Consider the following 18,200-nt stretch of genomic DNA (forward strand, 5'->3'; position numbering starts at 1 on the left):
AGAGTTACTATCCAGGGAGACAATAATTCTCTCGACTTCTGAGATCCCTGTGACAGGAGCTTTACTGGGACACAGGCGGGGTGGATGTCATTTCCCCCTCCCAACATGGAGGTGTAATGTCAGGAGGACAGAGCACAAGGACATGGGGTTGTGGAAGTGAGGCTTCTGTGTACTGATACATGCAGGGACACAGGTGGCCTGGGAGACTGAGGCTGTGACTATTGTACAGTGCAATGTTATTAATATATGAAAGACAGTCCACAGGGCAGGGGTGCATTTTGAAAGGACCTTAAACTTCTCTGTTCATTCTGGGCATGAGGTCAGATTTCCTCCCCACTGTCACATCCCCCAGCCTCACCCCTGTTTCTTCCAGAGCATGACAGGTTCCCGGCCCTCAGGGCTTTGCTGCTCCAGGTTCTGTCCCAAGGAGCATCCTGGTTAAGGGGAGACTTGGAGCCAGAAACACCAGCACTGGAGCTGCCCACCCTCAGGGATGGTCAGAGTTGAGCAGGAGAAGAAACTCGCACTTGAATTCAATGGAAGATGATTTAAAACTCTGTGGCTGGAGGCTGAGAGGGAGGGGGAGAAATCTTCACAAGTAAAAAGACAAACCTGGGTCAATTTTACTTCAAACTATTTTAGCGGGGGTGGTGGTGGGGGCAATATAAGACATAAACGTAAAAGTGCCCTCTTCTGAACCATGCAGTGGTTTACAGAAATGAACACCTTGAGAGAAGCTCCCCAGGGCCACCCATTTCTCCCTTGCTACACCCCACACCCCACTCCCTCCCGGAGGAGCCCCAGCTCCACAGTGAAGCCGACGATCGCCTTGCTTTTCTCTGTGCTTTTACCATCCGTGCTGCCTGCAATCCTGTGGCTTTGAGAATATTTTTTCTGAAGACTTTGTATACGTACAAAACTACAGACTTTTTCTTCCACTCAACTTCATGAATTTTCCTGTCCCACATGATCCTCCCATTGCCCATAACCCAGAGTGTCCCTTGGACATGAAAATTGAAAAGGGAAGGTGCAGGGTTTGAGCAGGCATAGCTGCCCCATGTCCCCCCATCACCAATTCTTGCATTTTCACTGGTATCTCCTCCTGCAGCCGCACCCTCCAGACCCCTTCCTCACCCAGTCACTCTCTCCAGTAGCAAAGTTGCAGCATCTCAGTGGTCAGAAGAGAGGTGCTGTGGCTTCTCAGTTTCCCAGGGTCTCCAATTTGCAAATCAAATTAGTAAATAAGAACAGGAAGGAGAAACACAGAAATGGCAAAGAGGAACCTATGATCCACTTCTGACCCAGGAGGACTGGGAGGCACTCTAGCCCTCCAGCCCCACTTCCCCAATTTGGAGAGAAGGCTCTGAGGTCCTGATTGGCAAGTGTTATGATCTGAATGTCTGTGTCTCCACCCCAAATTCACATGTTGAAATCCTAACATAGATCCTTCATGGATTCAGAAGGTGGGATCTTTGGAGGTGATTGGATCATGACAGTGGAGCCCTTATAGGGATTTGTGCCCTCATAGAAAAGCCTGAGGGAGCTTGTTTGCACCTTTCACAATTCAAGACCAGAATGACAAAGAGGCCCTTATGAGCTACTGATTGGTATCTGGACTTTGCACTTACCATTCCCAAGAACTGTGGGAAATAAATTTCTATTCTTTATAGAATGAATCCAGTTTATGATGTTTTGTTACAGCAGCCTGAGTTGACTTAGCCACTGAATTGCCCCGTCACATGAGTGTCCTGCCTCATATTCCCTTGTAAGCTCAGGAGTCACATAATCTACATCTGCACAGGAGTGACTGAACTGGGGTAGGAAAAGTGTGTGCTAATTTGAAATGGAAGAAGTGTCGAATTTCTCCCATGAGATGAGGGGAGAAATTTCATTCACTTACTCACTCTTTCACTCACTCACTCAGCAGCCAGGCAGTGAGAACCCATGCTGTGCCTTGAGGTTTCCAGGCAAGGAAGAATGAGACAGACCCAGTCCTTGCCTTTGTGGGAGCAACATCTGGTTTGGAGACAAATAAGTCATCTGACATTTCCAATGTCAGAGGCAAGGTGGTGGTGATGGAGAGGCACAGGCTGGGGTGAGTGCAGAAGATGACTTCTTGGGAAGGAACAGGCAGAGAAGACATGGTAGGGACTCTCAGGCATGAAGGCCCTGGAGGCCCAGGAATACCTGGACTTTCAGATCCTGTGTTCCCAAACCCTCTCACCCTCCCACTGTACTGGAGACCCTTAGGCCCCTTCCAAGTTCTACCATCTGTGTCTGACCAACCAACCTCACCTCTGCCCCAGCAGAGATCAAGACACCACCCAAAGAGGGTGTCCCCTCAACCCAAGACAGACTCTGGCTCCCAGGCAACTCTGAACTTGAGCTGTGGCGCTGTCCATGGTGCTGATACAGACTTGGGCTCTGACTTTGGAGTTATCTGCAGCTCTAGGGAGGGACTGATCACAGAACAGGTTCTAGGTTGGAGTGAGAGGGTCAACATGTCAGATGGACCTGGAAGTGCATAGGTGCACCAGGGGAAGGCACTCGGCACAGGGGAAGGCCTCTGTTTCTCCATCTTGCCCTTCTGTTGACCTTAGGAATGTGCTACGGACAAGCCAGGCTGTTGTCATGCTCCAGGGGCAGCAGATGCAAAAGTTCTGTGCAGCCCCTCTGCACGCAAGTTCCCATTTCATTCTGCCAATCAATGTCCCTGACTGAGAGAGGCTATGCCTCTCATCAGGCAGAAGAGGCATCTGACACTCAGACTGCTGAGTAGTTGTAGGAACTTGTCTCCAAATACAACCCCAAACAATCCTACTCCACCCTGTGCAAAGAAAGTATTTCTCCCATTGCAAGATGGAGTTCATTATTATTATGACCTCCTCTTCTTGAATCTCCATTGGGCCCAGGACTGCTTTGACCAATAGAATGTGGAGGAAGATATTCTGAGGCTTCTATGGTTCTCACAGTAACTATGCCTGGAAGCTTCCACCCCAGCCTTATGGATCCCAAAGATTCTGTGTAAGCACCTGGGGGCACTCTTATAAAGAGTCATGCTACAGGGAAAAGCACTGATCTCTCAGACATCCAGCCCCAGTGCAACCGGCTGAAAGAGGCCAAAGAAAATATAGGAAGGAAACTGTCTCACTCCATTTCCTTACATTGGCTCTAGCTAATTTACACCATCATGACATATAGTAAAATCCTTGCCTTGGCCACTGGATTTGGGAATGGTTTGATGTGCAGCAACAGATAACCAGCACAGTAGCCCATATAACCACAGTTAACAAGGAAAGGATGAATTTGGGAATTTGCATGCCTGATTAACTTACCTACCTAAATACTGTATTCAAAGGATTACTCGTAAATGGTAGTTTAAAGTTTTCAGTGAAGAGACCTGTGGAGATGTTAGACTCCACCAAATTAAAAAGACTGGAACCACATTTCCCAGAACCTCCTTCCTGATTTGCTTCCAGATTAAAATTGACATAAGATAAGAAGGAAACTGGGGCAGCGCCTGTGGCTCACAGGAGTCGGGCGCCGGCCCCATGTGCCGGAGGTGGAGGGTTCAAACCCAGCCCCAGCCAGAAACTGCAAAAAAGGAAGGAAACTGAAGCAAGAGCTGCAAGGCTGTGAGTGTCAGTGGACAGCCAGATGTTACTGCAGCTCGCACATAGTTTAGCTCATCACTGTCCCACCCTGTTGGTGAGACGTAGGAGCTGCTCAACTTCTGGGCAGCAACACAAGTGTTGGGAATAGCCACTGGCTGGGCTTCAAGGAGCAGAAAATCATTGAATTCTGACACGTGTTGGTGGTACAGGTGGCCAAGATTGTGTCCCCTTTCCCTGGGCCTGGCCATTCATACCTTTCCAACCTGAAGGCACCTAGTCAGGGATGCTCTCAGCCCCGTGAATATTTTTATTTATTTACTTATTTATTTATTTATTTAGAGACAGAGTTTCGCTGTGTCCCCTGGGTAGAGTGCCGTGGCGTCACAGCTCATAGTAACCTTTAACTCTTGGGCTCAAGCGATCCTCTTGCCTTGGCCTCACAAGTAGTATCTGGGAGTACAGGTGCCCACAAAACACACAGCTGGTTTTTCTATTTTTAGTAGAGATAGGGTCTTGCTGTTGCTCAGGCTGGTCTCAAACTCCTGCGCTCAAGCGATCCACCTGTCTCAGCCTCCCAGAATGACATATGGATATTCTTGCTGTAAGTACAACTATGTTGACCAATTTCAAGTACCCCATTTGATGTCTCCAAGTTGTGTCATGGAGGTGGGAAAAGATACACACTAGAGGCTTTTGACAACCAGTGAGAGCCAGCTCCAGAGAACCAGTGAATGCTTCAGAAAGAGTCTGTGCTGTTGCCTATCAAAGTCAGCAGACCCTGAGCCAAGGGGCCTTGAATGGGCAGACATAACTGGTTTTGACTACAAATGCCTGACTTTGTTAACACCAAGAAAGCTTCTTCAAACCATAAAGGAAAACATACACAAAGAAATACAAGTATTATTAAACATAATGAAAAACACTCAACCTGTTCACAAAATGTCAATGCAAATTACAATTTCAGGCAATTCATTAGTAACAGCAAAAAGAATGAAAAAGATATCAGGGAAGCAGGCACATTGTTGGCAGCAGTATAAATAAGACGGCTCCATTCAGCACAATGTGGCAATATCTATGGGAATTACAAATGCACTCTTTGAACCTTAAGCCTTTTTCATTAGACAATTACCTTTCAGACAGGCTCACACAGGTGGGGAATGTTCCCACCTCTTATTCAGGGCAGTGTTATTGTATGAAGAAAAGATTGGGAACACCACAGTTCCCACCAATGGAGGAAAAGTTAAGTACTTTATGGTATATTATACTTATAATTGAAAAACTGTGGCATCATTAGTAAGAATGACATCTTTCTAGGCATAACTACAAAAAAAATCTCCTAAATATACTACGTTTGAGAGCAAAGGGAGTTCAATTCATAGTAACATACCAAACCTACTTTCTCACTTAGGACAAACCGCCATGGTGATGTAAGATTTTGACATTGAGAGAAGCTGGGTGTGAAGTTTATGGAAACTCCCCCCACTATATTCACAAATTTCCTGCTGGGTGTCCACACCTCCTTCTTTGCTCCAAGGACAGATGGTGACAGGCTCCATGGGACCCCACCTGTCTTGCTGGTGCCCTCAGCATTCATCGGGTAAGGGACCTGCCTTGAGGCTCCACAAACTTGGCTTCCCAGAAGACGGGCTCTGCCATCAGGCAGGGAACTCTCAGTCAGAGCATCCTTGAGCCCTGAGGCAGCCACAGGCTGGCTAGGCCACCAGGGCGGCTCTGCTGTTAAGCCAGTCAGGGTCCTCCAGCCTATTGGTCAGATAGAGGCTGATACTGGATCAATAATGTGGTTAGACTACAGACTGTAAGCTCACCAGGACCCCGTGTGTGCACTCCTCAGCCTGTCATCACGTTGTTCACCCATGCAGGAGGGTGCAGGGGGTCACCTGTGCACTTTTTAGCCAACCAAGGGAGTTGTCTGTTAGTGAATGATCAGGAGAGGGTCTCTCTGTGACAAAGGCCAGCTCCCTTATTAATCAATCAGTTAATCAGATAACGTGCCCTTTGTAGCCTGCTTTGTTCATGGATTAATTAGGCTCCCCTAAGTCAGTAAGTCTCTGTTATCCCACGGGTGCCACTTAATTGATTTTGCCCTGTTAGTCATTGGTTTCTCTGAAAAAAACAGTGTGTGAATCAGTCCCTAGTCAGTCACTGACTGGCTGCAGCCCCCACCTGCCCCTCCACCCTCCACCTGCCCCTCCACCCTTTGGCAAGTTCTTCAGCCTCCCTGCTCGAGGGTCTGAGGAAGTCCAAGTTTGAACTCCACACTACATCTCCTCCTCATCATCTGTTGGGGACAGGGTGGTGACTTAGCCTCCAAATGAACTCTGCAGCCAATAGAGCTCACTGATGTCCATGCAGGGGACGCTTCCCTTCTCACCTGAATCCTCTTTGCATCTTGTTTCCTAAGGCCCAGAGATGTCCCCACCTTCCCGAATAAGTTCAAGGGCCCCAAGCAGCGCCTGTGGCTCAACGGAGTAAGGCGCCAGCCCCATATGCCGGAGGTGGCGGGTTCAAACCCAGCCCTGGCCAAAATCTGAAAAAAAAAAAAAAAAAGTTCAAGGGCCCTGCCCACTCCCCAGTGTTCCTCTGAGTTGGCCCTGACTGCTGCTGCAGGCACAGGCCCACCCCAGGGTCGCCAGGCCAACAGGATCCATGGACGTTAGGCAGCAGGGACGGGAGACTGTGACATCAGTGGGCAGGGGAGGTGGGTTTTGAGAACTCACAGCAGAAAGTGGTGGCCTGATGTCACAAGCAACACTGTTCTTTCTCTCCTGCTGGGACCTTGGGTCTGGTTGGGCTGAGACCCAGGGCTCCCTCCAGTCCTCCCAGGGCAGAGGCCGCAGAGAGAAGCCATTCCAGCACCCAGGGTGGCCAATGCCCGTGTCTGTAGTGTGAGTGTGTTTCCTCGGTCAGTGTTTGTGTATCAGTGGTGCGTGTCTGTGTCTCTGTGTCTGTGCTGCAGGCATCTGCGGGGTGGGTGTGTATCCGTGGCATGTGCGTGTCTGAAATATGTGTCTGTGGCTGTGCCTCTGTGTGTCAGTGGTCTTTGCCTGCACGTCTGAGTTGTGTAAGTGCCTACAGTGTGTGTGTGTGTGTGGGGGGTGTGCATACTCAAAAGGCCATTTCTCAGTGATTACACCATGGACAACACATTGAAGAGTATAATCCATCCCATATTTTCTTTCCTTTTCTTTCTTTTTTTTTTTTTTAGACACTCTCACTCTGTTGCTCTGGGTAGAGTGCTACAGTGTCATAGCTCACAGCAACCTCAAACCCTTGGGTTCAAGCAATCCTCCTGCCTCAGACTCCCAAGTAGTAGCTGGGACTACAGGCACCCATCACAATGCCTGGCTAGTTTTTCTATTTTTAGTAGAGACGTCTTGCTCTTTCTCAGGCTGGTCTCAAACTCTTGAGCTCAGGCAATCCACTGGCCTCAGCCTACCAACTAATAGCTGGTACTCACCACAATCCCTGGCTAGTTTTCCTATTTTTGGTAAAGACAATGTCTTGTTTTTTCTCAGGCTGGTCTTAAACTCCTGAGCTCAAGCGATCAACTGGCCCCAGACTCCCATTCCTCCTCTGTAGTTGCTCCATCCCAGTCTTCTAGGATTACAGGCATGAGCCAACTTACCTGGCCCATCCCATATTTTCTATTGTCTTTCTTTTCTATTGTCTTTCTTACCTGTCTTATTTTTCTCCAAACTTCTTATCACCAAGCAGTATAATATCATCTACTTAGTTACTCTTTGCCAGCCTCTCCACTGTTAAAATGTAAGCTTCCGTACCTCTTTTATGTACCCCTGAATCTTTCTTTTCTTGAAAAATCTTTGGCATATATTAGGTGCTCATTAAATACTTACTTTGAAATTGTAAGGTAATTTAGAAGATGAAAAATAGGAGTGTAAAGTGATGATGGTGGAGGGAAAGCCAGGGGAATGATCAAAGGTGAGGTTTTGCGCAGTCAGTGAGACTGTCATGTTGCTGATAGAGCTCATGTGACTGTACACACAGTCTTCTGAACCAAGTGTCACCAGCTAAGTGAGAAGTAACCAGTAGGCAGGAAATTCTCACTGTGTTGAGGACTGATGTTTTCCATGTACTCCCTTATTTAATCCTCACAGCAACCCTGTGAGATAGGACATCTTGTAGCCATTGGACAGAGTGGGGGAATTAAGACATGGAGGGTAAAGTGCCTCCCCTGGAGTCATGCTCTTAGCAAATGAGAGGGCACAGATTTGTTCCCAGGTCTCTCTGACTGCAAAGTCAAAAATAATGTCAATTTAGCAGGAAACTCACCAATGAACTTATAGCACACCATGACCTATGGGGTGTTATGTCTCCAAGAATCAGGCTTTGGTTCCTCTTCATGCAGATAATGTGGATCTTCTGATTCAGACCAATGCTCCTGTCGCTTCCTCACTGGGTCCTGATCTCTGGGTGGTACAGGAGATGCCCCCAAAGGACTCATCCCAGGAAACTGAGGGAGGCATAATGCAGCTCCTCCTCCATCCCCACGGTGGAGGCAGCTCCCAAAGAGCTTGACGGGTCATTGGGGCCATGGAACTTGGACTTTGTCTGGTGTTCCTATGGGGAGAGGGGAGAAAGGGGGCCTAGAAAGGGCAGTGGTGAGGGGGACCAGGAGAAGGCAGAGAGGGTCCATGAACTGAATTTGATTCAGAGAGGACACTTATTCACCCTTCTATTCTTTCATCAAACGCTTCTTAAAGTCCCATTTATTCAGTTAATGAACGCAGAGGGCACTTATTGATTAATTTCTAACTCTCCTGAATGCTCGCACAGACCTGTGTGGAAAACACTATGATTTTGCCCATTTTGCAGACAGGGAAATAAAGTCTCTGAGAAGTTAGGTATTTCCCAAGGTAATGTATCTATTGACCATAAACTTGACCCTAGAGGTCTCTGAGAACTTCTGGGAAGGTGGGAGGTCTGTGCTGGGAACGGGATCCACAGGCAGGAAACTAAGCAGAGGTGACCTCCAGTACTGGAGGACATGAAGACAGAAGCAGACTGGTAATAAACACGAAACTGCAGGTGCACAGGAGAGAGTGGGAGGTCTGCTCAGCCCTGACCTTGTCCTGTGGAACTCACAGCATGGGAGGGGGAAGCCATGGGAATCCAGTCACCACAAGGGGTAAAAGGCCCTATGCAAATAGAGCCCTGTGGTGTCATGGGCGACAGAGAGTCAGATTCTGCCAGAAATGGCAAAGGTTACGAGTTCAGCCATTCCCTGGCTGCAGACCCATTTCTTGCCTCTAGATTTACTGCAGCTTTTCTCAGAAGGCTCCTAGGCACTCACAGTTTCTGCTTCCTCTCCTTCCATTCTCTCTTGAACTGTCTGCAATCAAGATACCTGTGTACCTCCACTAGGCTACCAGATCTGCTTTTGACAAGATAGCCATGATACCAGTTAAATTAAATGGCTGTTCTCAGTCCCTATCTTATAGAACTTACCAGTATTTGAAACAAATGACCAGTCCCTCCTCCTTGAAGTCCTATCTCTTCTTCACCACCAGGACCTGACCCTCCACCCTCCAGGTCATTCCTTCCTCCTCTGTAGCTGCTCTGTCCCAGTCTTCTTGCTGTTTCCACTTCATCTCTCTGACACCAAAAGATGGAAGTTCCCAAGACTTTGTGGAACCATAAGAAGACGTGAGAACTGTCAGGCATACAGTGTGAGTGAATCAAAGCTTGACAAGTACAAAGAATTTCATCCCAGTAATCACTCACAAGGTGAGATGCATAAAAAAGTGCCTTCTGGTGACTAAGAAAGACCCTTTCTCACCAGGTAAATATCCCATTTGAACTTTTTAGAAGGATCACTTGCATTGAATGGATGGGAAGATACCTTTTCTGGAGACAGGTTTGCATGTGGACCTATCATCATTTATCACAACAGGTTTTCTAAGTCTTACAGCCCTTGGCCATTGGCTGGTTCCACAACCTTGATCTCCATGGAGCTTACTGGCGGCTCTCACAGCCTCTCCCACAGTGTGTAAATCAGGCACTGTCCAGGATCTACTACAGTGGAATTAATATTCACATAAGAAACCAGAGTTGTATCCTATCCAGTATTTCAATATGCTTTTGTTGGTTTTTGTTTTTTAAAAAATGTGGTGACTTCTATTGTCTGAGCAATCTGAGGGATAGATCTGACTTTAACTGTGGCTGGCTTCCAGGGTTCAGATGATAGCTGATCTCTCTGCTTGCTTTTTTTTGTTTTGATTTGTTTTGGTTTTGGTTTTTTTGTTGTTGTTGCTGTGATTGTTCATTTTATTCTGCTTAGTTTTAATTCTCAGGCTTATGGAGACAGAAACTGTGATGTCCATTTTACAGGGGAGGACACTGAGGCCCACAGACATCAGGCCATTTTCCTTCTGAGGTGGAGTCTGTGGATCCCCCTGCCCCAGGAGGCCCCCTTATTATGGCTGTGCTTCCCACTGAATGTTCCCTGCCTTGGTTAGCGCGCCATCTGCTGCTCACTTAGAGGGTTGCAGGGGTTTCTGCACAGATCTCCTGCCTCAATCCATCATCATCATTGACCCCTACATGCTTCCTGACACCTGCTGCAACTCTGTCACTCAGACTAACCTATCCCAAAATTCACGATCTCATTAAATAGGACTGATAACTACAGGACATAATTATTAAAGATACTGTTAATAATATGATTACTACTGTTAATGTCATCATTATTATTTCTTCATTCCACTCTCATATTCTCTGGAAGCTGACTGGTGCTTCTGCCTCTCCCTTCATCATCCAATTCTGGCTCCTACCCTCAGGAGTTTGCATACCAGCCTCAGGGTTGCTGCATCACACACCTGCATGGCTCCCTCTGGTGGTGTGATGCATCTAGGGTGATAGGGTTCACCCAGACATGGAGGGTCACAGGAGTAATGGGGATAGGGGCTGTGTACACTGCCTCCAAGATTATAGGATAATATTCTGTGTGGTCTCCAGGCCTGATGAGCACGGAGGAGTAGCTATTCATCAGTGTCCACTCTGGCTGCACCAGGCAGAACTGTGCCCTGGGAGGGACTGTGATGTTTGCTCTCTTGATAAGTCTGCAATGACTTGGCATAAAACTTTATCTATAAAAGAGATGCTCCATAGTGGTGTGGCCAAGTAGATACAATCAGATGCTCTCTGTGGCAGTTTTCTGGTTTCCTCTCAGCATCCATCCCCACTTCTTCCTTAGTGATAATGACCTTAGAGACATGAAAACCCAGCTAAGAAAGATTTTACATTCTACCTTCTCCACCTTCCCCTGCAGCAAAATGTGGCCCCCTTGATTATGTTTTGAACAATGAGCTACAAGCATAACTGTTGTGAGCCATGTTGTGTCCAGCATTCAAGGGAATCTTTCCCTAGAGTCCTTATAAGTCAAAGAGGGAGGCAGGAAGGGAGAGTTACTGTCAGAGAAGAAAAAGTGAGGAAGTTGGAGTGAGGGAATTTGGTAGTGAAGTCAGGGGCACAGCTAAGGAACACAAGCAGCCCTAGAAGCTGAGCAAGATGAGAAAATGGGTTCTCCCCTAGAACCTCCAAAAGGAGCAAACACTCTGCCATCTTGATTTTAGGCCCACAAGATTATTTCACACTTCTAGTATTTGGAGGTGAAAGATAAGTTGTGTTGCTTTAAATGACTGGCGGGGGGGTGATTTGTTACAGCAGTTATAGGAAACTAATACAGGTGTTTAGAAGAACTTTCACATAAGAGACACAGGTTAGCTTTGTGAATACAGTTTAAAATATGAAATTTAGCTATTTGCAATTTGTGGATTATGTTAAATAGTTTGGGGAGTCATTAAATCAGTAAACAATATCAGGTTATTTTAAAGAATCTGATTCCCTGGGGTGGTGCCTGTGGCTCAAAGGAGTAGGATGCCAGCCCCATATGCCAGAAGTGGTGGGTTCATACCCAGCCCCGGCCAAAAAAAAAAGAATCTGATTCCCTATGTTTATATGTTTAATTAATTACATTTACATAGGAATTTATACCTAGGAGAATTTTGTTGTTTGGTTACCCAATTGAAGTGTTTTTTTTTTTTTTAATTATAAAAGCAGATTAAAATCTTTATGGGAATTTAATTAACTGTGTTTATAAATGTCACTGATTTTTTTGAAAACTATTTTTTCTATTGACTTTTATTTTGTCTATCTGTGATTATTAAAATGTATGAAGTCTATGAAAAAACTTTAAAGCTTAGAACAACTGGGTTTGGTGATTTGTAATCTTAATAAACTGAGTATTGATTTAGGAACCCAGTATCTCCTCAGTATGCTTTTCTGTGCATAGTTCTCCCACTCAGCATTTTCAAGGGCTCACTTGGACAAACCAGTTGGGGGATTCCCCACCAATTCCAGGGACACTCATTTCCTGCCACCACATTCATATATGTGTGATTTTAAGAAATAAATATCTGGGTTTTATCTCTATTTCCTGACATACAGCTTTTAAAACTCTGATAGATAGGAGCAGTAGGGGAACTTTTTGTTCTAAGATTTGGTCATTGACCCCTGGTGGGTGCAGAGCCCCTGAGACCTTTCTGATGTTCTGTATGATAGGAGCATCCTTTTTTCTACAGAGATGACTGTCAGTGGGCTCCTGGATAGCTGTAAGAGTGGGTTCTCATTGCCAGGGAAGCCAACCATGCGATCAGAATGTCCAGTGTTTAGAGGCAGGTAGAAGTAGTGTCTAGTGATAGGAACCAGGAAGGGGTGGCTCTCGAGGTTGGGTTTGACTGGGAAGGGGCACTAGCAGCTTTGTGGAAAGATGGAAACCTTCTATACCCTTGGCTAGAGCATGGGTTACACAGGGGTACACATTTGGTACACATTTGGCAATTCCACTTATAGAATTGCACACTTAAGATCTGTGTATTTAGTTGCAGGCAAAGTTTGCCTTAACTGAAAAGCAAATGTTATTTTAAATTTCAAGGAAAAACAAGCTACTAGTTAAAAAAAAAAAAAAAAGGACATTTTGAATTATCCGAAATGGCGGACACCTTCCCCCGGAACAACAGGAGTGATTAAATAGACCGGGCCATTCCTGGTGGGAATTAGAGTGGGCTGGGCAGTTCAGGCTGTGTGGTGAACTGGCGGGTGGCTGGACTCAAAAGTCCAGATTCAAAAGTGAGACTCTGAGCCACAAAAACTGAGGATAAGGTCTCTGTGCCCTGCAGCCGCCAGGGCCGGCAGCAACCGAGCCAGCTGGCAACAGCTAAAGCTGGTGGCAGCCAGCACCCTCCCCCACAGCCAGTTGCAGAGCCAGTTGCAGGAGAACTGTGGGAGCAGAGTGGAAAGATTTGTGAACGTGGACTCCTGCACTGAGTTGGGAGGTCGAATAGGAGTGCTGTCTGGAACAGAGCAGCTGAGGTTCCACAACAAGTAGGTAATAAACTTTTACAGAAACTTTGGCCAGTAGGGTGGTTACAGTGGTAACAGTATAAACTGTGAATCAGGTATAAGCCTGGGAACCACGCCCAGCGCCACCTGGTGTTCAGAAAGTATATTGCATTATAAATATATTCCTATAAAAGTCAATCCCTACATCATACATATAGATGTATATTTCTACATATATACAAGAATAATATTTTCTCTCTATCTTTTTTCTTTTTTTCTCACCATTTTCTTGGAGGAGCTATTGTAAATTTTTATTATTATTTTATATATATCTTTAAATTTTTTCTATTTTTAATTTTTTCTTTCTTTTTTTTAAACATTTTTATGAACACTACTTTTTTTCCTTCTCTCTTCCTCTTCTTCCCTCCTTATGGTTTCTGAGAGTGCTTACATCAGATTTTTTAGAGGTTTTTTTTTTGTTTGTTTGTTTGTTTTGTTTGTATGTTTTTTACCTTTTTTCTTTTTTCAATTATTTTATGATTATCATTATTTTTATTCTAGTTGTGCTTTTTTGTTGTTGTTGTCTGTATGTCTATGTGTTTCTGATTGTGCATCTATGGGCTTGTATGTCTGGTAGCCTTTTAATCTGTTTATTTGCTCAGTTGGTCTCAATGAGTTTGGTGTTTCGACCTGCAATTCTGAGCTCCCAACACTCTCCTCCACTCTCATTCTGAGGACTGGAGGCCTGTCCCCCCAGGAGTCCAGATGCTTGGAAGATTTCTCGAGTGGGGTGGACAGGGCCTGGACTGCAGCTGGTCAGTGCTGATTCTGTGGCACAGAAGTGAGGAGACGATGGTCGGCTGAGAGGGAAGCACGCTGGAGTGGCAGTGCCCTGAGGCGCAGAGCAGCAGCCATTTTTGGTAACAATAAGGCCCATCCCTGGATATCCAAAAGCCACACACCCGTCTCCCTGGGCAACCAGAGGAGGCCGGGCATCTTCTCAGATGGCAACCACTGCAGAACAGATCTGAAACTGAAACACAGACCCCGTGAGTAAAGGGTTTGCCTGAGGCAATACCAGCTTGGGTCGAGCGCGGGGACTAGAAAACACATGCGCAGAGCTGGGAAATTCCCAGGGTGGGGCCGATCCAGAGGACTGCTTTACTGAGCCTAAGATGCACCCAGCCCTCAGGGAATCATCAGCCTACAGACAAAGGAAAGCAGGAGGCTAGAGCTGTCAGCTAACCGTGCTGTGAATACAAACCTGCAGGAGCAAAGATAGGGCCAGAGGCACAGGTTCTGGGAACTCAGATCAGCTCCTCTTCTACAGAGGAATTTGGAAGGGATAGAAACAAACTCCCACAAAGTTGTTCTGTTCTGCCAGTAACATCAATCAGGGGCAGGCTGGAACTGAGTGCACACCCCCCAGCCTCCATCAAGCGCCCGAGGTTATCAGGCCTCACCGCCCCCTGCTGGATAGAGTCAGAGAGCAGCAGCCTGGCTGAGCAGATACAGATTTTCTTGTGATTTAGGCAGGTGGAAACCTCTGGAGTATCTGCTCGCTGGAGACAACTGGGTCACAGCTCTGCGGGGCTATCAGTGACTGGGTGTGACAGAGGTGCAAGGTGGGGAAGAAAGCATCAACCTTCCCAGACTAATCTACTTGCTCAGTGGGTCCTCCTGACTTCACGGAGCACCAGAGCAAGTCATATTTGAGTTGTCATCAGACCCCTGCGATCCAGTTGCCAGAGACCTTTGAAACTCTCCCACCTGAGACAGGTGCTGACTGAGACAATTGATTTGGACCTTTTGAACTGAGCCAATCGCCTGAGGACTATTCAAGTGGTGCTCTGGGTGTGTGGTTTCAGGAAGGTTTGATTCTCCTTCTTCAATTGTTGCCTGTGGTGGGTGGGGTGACTTAATTGCTGGTATTTCTCTACAGCTGAGACTTCAACCGATAGCAACTGTTTCACTAGGGTCAAAAAGAGACCAGCTGAAAACAAGACAGAACCACTTAGCCTCACCACACCAAATAAGTCCCCAGTTTCTCAGGCCATAGCACTGTATGAGTCCTCGACAAAGCTCCAGGGGAAAAGTCAAATGGTGTAAAGTAATCATGGGGTGGAATCAGTGGCAAAACTCTGGTAACATGAATAACCAGAATAGATCACACACCCCCCCCCCAAGGAAAGATATGGCAGATGTAACTGAAGATCCCATTCATAAACAGCTAGCTGAGATGTCAGAAATCAAATTCAGAATTTGGATTGCAAACAAGATTAATAGAATGGAGGAAAATTTGGAATTAGAAATTTGAAGAGCAATTCAAAAGTCAGAATTAGAAATTCGAGGAGAAATTCAAAAGTTGTCTCAAGAATTTAATGAATTTAAAGACAAAACCACCAAAGATTTTGATGCACTGAAGCAAGAATTTGCAGCCCTCAAATATCTGAAAAATACAGTAGAATCCCTCAGTAACAGAGTGGAGCAGGCAGAAGAAAGGATTTTTGACAATGAAGATGAAGCATTTGAACACTCCCAAACTCTCAAAGAGGAAGAGAAATGGAAGGAAAAAACTGATCATTCTCTCAGAGAGCTCTGGGATAATTCAAAGAAGGCTAATATCCACCTCATTGGAATCCCTGAAAGTGATGAAGTGGCCTCACAAGGCACACAGGCCCTTCTCCATGAAATTATGAAAGAGATTTCCAGACATGCCAAGAGATTCTGAAATTCAGATAGCACACAGTTTCAGAACCCCAGCATGACTCAATCCGAATAAGACATCCCCCAGGCATATCATAATTAACTTCACTAGTGTCAATATGAAGGAGAAAATTCTGAAAGTAGCCAGGCGCAAGAAATCCATTACTTACAAAGGGAAGAATATTAGAATGACTGCAGATCTCTCTGCTGAAACTTTTCAAGCCAGGAGAGGGTGGTCATCGACTTTTAATCTCCTAAAACAAAATAACTTTCAACCCCAGATCCTATATCCAGCTAAACTGAGTTTCATTTATGATGGAGAAATTAAATACTTTAATGACATTCATATGTTGAAGAAATTTGCCATAACCAAACCAGCTCTTCAGGATATTCTCAGACCTATCCTCCATAATTACCAGCACAATCCTCTACCACAAAAGTAAACTCACCCAGAAACTTTTGATCAAACTCCAACTTCCACAATGGTGAAAGGATTAAAAATGGCCACTGGACTTTCAAAAAACTCGATACCCAAAATTTTACCAGACTTATCAATATTCTCCATTAATGTGAAAGGCTTAAACTGTCCACTAAAGAGGCACAGGTTAGCTGACTGGTTACAAAAACTCAGGCCAGATATTTACTGCATACAAGAGTCACATCTTACCTTAAAAGATAAATATAGACTCAGGGTGAAAGGATGGTCATCCATATTTCAGGCAAATGGTAATCAGAAAAAAAGCAGGTGCTGCAATTCTATTTGCAGACACGATAGGCTTTAAACCAACAAAAGTAAAGAAGGATAAGAATGGTCACTTCATATTTGTTAAGGGTAATATGCAATATGATGAGATTTCAATTATGAATATTTATGCACCCAACCAGAATGTGCCTCAATTTATAAGAGAAACTCTAACAGACATGAGCAACTTTATTTCCTCCAGCTCCATAATCGTCGGAGATTTCAACACTCCTTTGGCAGTGTTGGATAGATCCTCCAATAAGAAGCTGAGCAAAGAAATTTTAGATTTAAACCTAACCAACCAACATTTGGATTTAGCAGACATCTACAGAACATTTCATCCCAACAAAACTGAATACACATACTTCTCATCAGCCCATGGATAATACTCCAAAATCGATCACATCTTAGGTCACAAGTCTAACCTCAGTGAATTTAAAGGAATAGAAATTATTCCTTGCATCCTCTGGACCACCATGGAATAAAAGTTCAACTCAGTAACAACAGGAATCTGCATGCTCATACAAAAACATGGAAGTTAAATAACCTTATGGTGAATGATAGCAGGGTCAGAGATGAGATCAAGAAGGAAATCGCCAAATTTTTGGAACAAAATGACAATGAAGACACAAATTATCAGAACCTCTGGGATACCGCAAAGGCAGTTCTGAGAGGGAAATTTATAGCGCTGCAAGCCTTCTTCAAGAGAACAGAAAGAGAGGAAGTTAACTTAATGGGACATCTCAAGCAACTGGAAAAGGAAGAACATTCCAAACCCAAACCTAGTAGAAGAAAAGAAATAACTAAAATTAGAGCAGAATTAAATGAAATTGAAAAAAAAAAGAATTATACAACAGATCGATGAATCAAAAAGTTGGTTTTTTGAAAAGGTAAATAAAATAGATAAACCTTTGGCTAACCTAACCAGGAAAAAAAGAGTAAAATCTCTAATTTCATCAATCAGAAATGACAAAGATGAAATAACAACAGACTCCTCAGAAATTCAAAAAATCCTCAATGAATATTACAAGAAACTTTATTCTCATAAATATGAAAATCTTAAGGAAATTGACCAATACCTGGAAGCATGTCACCTTCCAAGTCTTAACCAGAATCAAGTGGAAATGTTGAACAGGCCAATATCAAGTTCTGAAATAGCATCAACCATACGAGATCTCCCCAAAAAGAAAATCCTGGGACCAGATGGCTTCACGTCAGAATTCTACCAAACCTTTAAAGAGGAAATAGTACCAATATTACTCAACCTGTTCCAAAATGTAGAAAAAGAAGGAAGACTACCCAACACGTTCTGTGAAGCAAACATCACCCTGATCCCCAAACCAGGAAAAGACCCAACAAGAAAGGAAAATTATAGACCAATATCACTAATGAATATAGATGCAAAAATATTCAACAAGATCCTAACAAATAGAATCCAGCAACATATCAAACAAATTATACACCATGACCAAGTCGGTTTTATCCCAGGGTCTCAAGGCTGGTTTAATATACATAAATCTATAATTCAGCACATAAACAAATTAAAAAACAAAGACAATATGATTCTCTCAATTGATGTCAAAAAAGCTTTTGATAATATCCAGCATCCTTTCATGATCAGAACACTCAAGAAAATTGGTGTAGAAGGGACATTTCTTTAACTGATAGAGGCCAACTACAGCAAACCCACAGCCAATATTGTATTGAATGGAGTTAAACTGAAATCATTTCCACTCAGATCAGGAACCAGACAAGGC

Source organism: Nycticebus coucang, chromosome 10 (genome assembly GCF_027406575.1).
Source record: "Nycticebus coucang isolate mNycCou1 chromosome 10, mNycCou1.pri, whole genome shotgun sequence".
NCBI lineage: Eukaryota > Metazoa > Chordata > Mammalia > Primates > Lorisidae > Nycticebus > Nycticebus coucang.